The sequence below is a fragment of the Elephantulus edwardii genome, unplaced genomic scaffold (genome assembly GCF_000299155.1).
Source record: "Elephantulus edwardii isolate Elephantulus edwardi_28Jun2011 unplaced genomic scaffold, EleEdw1.0 scaffold00064, whole genome shotgun sequence".
NCBI classification, from domain to species: Eukaryota; Metazoa; Chordata; class Mammalia; order Macroscelidea; family Macroscelididae; genus Elephantulus; species Elephantulus edwardii.
In genome coordinates this window covers 554,067-559,066 of record NW_006399814.1, presented here as the reverse complement: position 1 = coordinate 559,066, position 5,000 = coordinate 554,067, and the positions used below count along the sequence as shown (strand labels likewise).

The 5,000-nt window shown below is 40.6% G+C and overlaps 1 pseudogene; it reads left to right on the top strand.

Annotated features, from left to right (window-relative positions):
- Positions 1 to 3,969: 3,969 nt before the first annotated feature.
- On the top strand, positions 3,970 to 4,944 carry LOC102865110 (annotated as a pseudogene).
- The last annotated feature ends 56 nt before the right edge of the window (positions 4,945 to 5,000 follow it).

The window sequence follows — 5,000 nt, the reverse complement described above, 5'->3', positions numbered from 1 at the left end:
TTGGTCCAGTGGTGAGAATCTTTGTCTTCTTGACATTGAGCCTCAGTCCATACTTCTCCTGATTTCCTCACTGCTGGTACCATGGATCCAAATAAGACAAAATCATTGATAACTTTGATCTTTACATCTATCATGATGTTGCCTTTAGGTCAAGTGGTAAAAATTTTTGGTTTTTTGATGTTGAGATGCAATCCATACTGAAGGTGATATTCTTTAATCTTCTGCAACAAATGTTTCAAATCCTCTTCACTTTCAGCAAGCAAGGCTGTGTCATCTGTATAACACAGGTTATTGATGAGTCTTCCTCCGATGACACATTCTTCTTCACAGAGTCCAGCTTCTTGAGTGATTTGCTCAGCATATAGATTGAATAGGTATAAAGAAAGGGTACAACCCTAATCCACACCTTTCTTAATTTTAAACCACATAGTTTTCCCTTGTTCTGTTAATACAATTGTCTTTTGGTCTAGGTATCACATAAGTGCTCTCGGATTCCCATTCTTCTCAACATTAGCCATAACTTGTTATGATCCACATAGTCAAAGGCCTTCTCATAGTCAATACAGCATAATTAGATATTCTTCTGGTATTCCTTACTTTCACCTAGGATCCATTTGCATCAGCAGTGATATCTCTCGTGCCATGACCTCTTCTAAATCCTGCTTGAACTTCTGGCTGTTTTCTATATATGTACTGTTCTGACCATATTTTAATTATCTTCAGTCTTATTTTGCTTTCAAGTAATATTAATTATATTGTTAGTTTCCACACTCTGTTGGATCACCTTTCTTGGGAATAGGAACAAATATGGACAGCTTCCAATACATTGACCAGACAGCTGTCCTCCAAATTTCCTGGCATAGACTGGTGAGTGCATCCAGTGCAGATCTGTTAATTGCCACAAGTAAAATGGTGTCCCATCGATTCCTGGGACCTAATTTTTTTGCTAATGCCTTCAGGGCAGCTTCAACTTTCTCCTTCATTACCATTGATCCCTGCTCATATGGCACCAAAATATGATCTTGAGTCTATTCACTTGAATTTCAAAATCATCTTAAGAAATGGTTTGTTATGAGACTCTTGTCTGAGATGGTATTACCAAATGTTTGTTCCCAGTTCGTAGGCTTTCTTTTCACCCTGTTGGAAACACATGGATTTAATTTTTAGAATATCCCATTCATCAATTTTATCCTCTTCAGATTGTGCATTTCCGGTTGTATTTGGTAGTCTCTTTATACCTTGGACTTGTGCTTCTAAGTTTGATTCCAGTTTGTCTCTTTTGAACTTTATGGTTTTGGCCTTTACTCCCGGGTTTTTGATCTACCTTGAGTTGATTTTTGTGTATGATGTGAGATGTGGATCCTATTTCAGCTTTCTGCAGGTAGAAGTCCAGTTTTGCTAGCACCATTTGTTGAAGAGGCTGATCACAAAAGTTTACAGAATAGTCCTGGGCCTCCACAAGAAAAAGGCCCATAACCCAATTACAAAATGGGCAAAAGACATGGAAAGAATTTTTGCAGAGGAAGATATTCAGATGGCCAACATACACATGAAGAAATGACTGGCAACGAGAGAGATGAAAATCAAAACCACAATGAGATAGCATCTTACCCCAGTAGCAGTGGCAAAGTTTAACAGGGTAGCAAGTAATAAATGTTGGAGAGGATGTGATGAAAGAGGAACTCTTAATCATTGTTCATGAGATTGTTAAATGGTACAACCATTCTGGAATGCAGTTTGGCATTTCCTAAAAAACCGATCATTGAAATTCCATATGACCCAGCTATTCCATTCCTTGGAATATACCCTAAGAAAATGAGAACTGAGGCACAAATGGAGACTTGTACACCAATGTTCATAGAAGCATATTCACCATTGCAAGAATATGGAAACAACCCAGATATCCAACCACAAACAAATGGATTGAGAAATTAAGGAATTAACACAATGGAATACTATGCAGCACGTAGGAACAATGATTTTGTAAATTATTACCTAACTTGGGAGGGACTGGAGAGTATTATGCTGAGTGAACTAACTCAGTCCCACAAGGACAAATATTGTATAAACCATTATTGTAGAATGAGTATAAGAATCCGGGGTGGAGGGAGGGTGGAAGCAGAGGGATAAGAATCGGGGCCGGGGGAGCGTAAGGGAGATTAATTATGGGTTTGTACAATTTGATGAAGGGCGAGGTGAGGGAAATTGGAAGTATCTGTTCTGGAAAACAATGTATTAGATTTTTGTAATTAAACTAGCATAAAAATTTTAAAAATGAAAGAAAAAAAAAAAGAATAGGTTTAAGGCATTGAACACTAATGATTGAAGACCAGGCGAGTTGTGGGATGACATCTAGGAACTCATCCAAGAAGAAGGCAAAAGTTCACTACAAAGACAGAGAAGAAAGAAAAAACTCCAAAATGAACATCAGAAGAAGCTATGAAAATTGCACTACAGCGTTAAGAAGCCAAAGCAAAGTGAAAATGTGCCGAAGTGAAAGAGCTGAACAGATTTCAAAGGGCAGCTCGAGAAGACAGAGCAAAGTATTTTAATGGAATGTGCAGAGAACTAGAATTGGAGAATAAAAAGGGAAGAACTCGCTCTGCATTTCTCAAGCTGAGAGAACTAAAAAAGAAATTTAAGCCTCAAGTTGCAACATTTAAAGATGCTATGGGCATTGTGTTAAATGATCCAGGAAGCATCAAAAGAAGATGGAGGAAATACACAGAGTCATTGCACCAAAAACAATTCATTGATTCAGAAAAATTGCTTATAAATAGAGGAGTCTAAAAATGGGACCTTAACACCATTTTATTCTTTTTTACAACATTTTTATGGGTTTTCATATAGTAATTCCCTTATATTATGTTTCAGTCATATACATTGTATTTTATACAATTTTTCATTTAAATTATGTTTCATACAATTCTTTACACATTTTACTTTACTTTGTTTTATTGGTTTGCTTACAAGGTTTACATACATTGTGTTTCATACAATTATGCATTATGTTTTATAAAACTAATCACCATTGGACCTTGCTCGTCATTACCCTGACTTTTTATCTGAATCCTTCCCAGTTGCTTCCCCCTCTCCCTCCACCCACCAAACTGTGCAGCCCTGGACAGTTTAGCTCCATTTTAAAGTCTTGATATGAGTCTGGAATCCATGTTGGAATTTAAAAAGCTGACTTTCCAAATGTGAGCTCCTTTAACTTTCTTGGCTGACTCAGCCCAGACCTCAAGGACAGTGTTCCTTTTTTCTGAAGATTGGCTGTGCAGCAGATCTAATCTATTCCTAAAAGTTGGATCTTGAGGTACAGCCTAATCTGAATTTTGGCAATGGACTTCCAGAGGCAGATATGATTGAGGAAATATCGGTTATCAGAAAAGCTGGTCCTGTCCAACATCCTGGGACCACCTTGTAAAAGAAACCCACTGGCATTCACCTTTGCCCAAATGTGGAACGCCATTTATGGGTTAGGAACTCTGTCAAATATCACTGTCAAATTCTTTCTTTCTCACTGTCAAATTTTTGCTTCTACATATCTCACTTTTAATTCCTCTGATGGTCTTTCAGTCAGTTTTCATGACTTTTTGTTCTTAACCCAACAATATCAGATTACCCTGCTTTGCAGTTTGGTGGAGCAGCCTTTTCCACTTTGTGACAATGTTTCCTGGCCTGCATTGCCTCTGTTGCTCAGCAAATCTCATTTGCTCTAATTTAAACAGAGTCCACGAAGTTGCTCTATAACAAACCCACAATGAAGTAGGAAGATTGAAGAAGAAAGAACGCGTCTGAATTGTGGAGCTGGGGAAGAATATTGAACATGGACTATCAAAAGAACCAACAAATCTGTCCTGTAAGCAGCCACACACTCTCTGGAAGTGAGGGCGCAGCCTCTCTGCTCCTGGTCGATCCAGATTGCCCTCTCTTCTCATGCAGCCTCAGCCACATCCCTGAGACATGATGGTGAAGTTCAGAGTAAACGGATTTGGCTGTACTGGACGCCTGGTCACAAGGGCTGCTTTTAAATGGCAAAGTGGATGTTGTTGCCATCAATGATCCCTTCACTGACCTCAGCCTCATTGTCTATGTGTTCCAGTGTGAGTCCACCCATGGCAAGTTCAATGGCACTGTAAAAGTTGAGAATGGGAAACTGGTCATTGATGGGAAAGCCATCACTATCTTCCAGGAACGAGATCCTGACAACATCAAGTGGGGTGATGCTGGTGCTGAGTATGTTGTGGGGTCCACTGGTGTCTTCACAACCTTGGAGAAGGCTGGGGCTCACTTGAAGGATGGTGCTAAATGGGTAATCATCTCTGCTCCTTCTGCTGATGCCCCCATGTTTGTGATGGGCATGAACCATGAGAAGCATGACAACTCTCTTAAGATTGTCAGCAATGCCTCCTGCACCACCAACTGCTTGGCTCCCCTGGCCAAGGCCATCTATGACAACTTTGGCATTGTAGAGGGACTAATGACCACAGTCCATGCCATCATATTCACCCAGAAGACTGTGGATGGCCCCTCTGGGAAGCCGTAGCGTGAGGGCCATGGAGCTACCCAGAACATCATCCCTACATCTATAGGCACTGCCAAGGCCATGGGCAAGGTCATCCCTGAGCTGAAAGGGAAACTCAGAGGCATGGCTGTCTGTGTTCCCACCCCCAATGTGTCAGTTGTGGATCTTACCTGCCGTCTGGAGAAATATGATGACATTAGATATCAGAAGGGCCCCTCAAGGGCATCCTCGGATACATTGAAGACCTAGTTGTCTCCTGTGACTTTAACAGTGACACCCACTCTTCCAGCTTTGATACTGGGGCTGACATTGCCCTGAACAACCACTTTGTCAAACTCATTTCCTGGTATGACAATGAATCTGGCTACAGCAACCAGGTGGTCTACCTGATGGTTCTCATGGCCTCCAAAGAATAAGAGCCCCTTGGAACACCAGCCCCCAAAATAGCACTAGGAGAAAGAGAGAGAGAGAG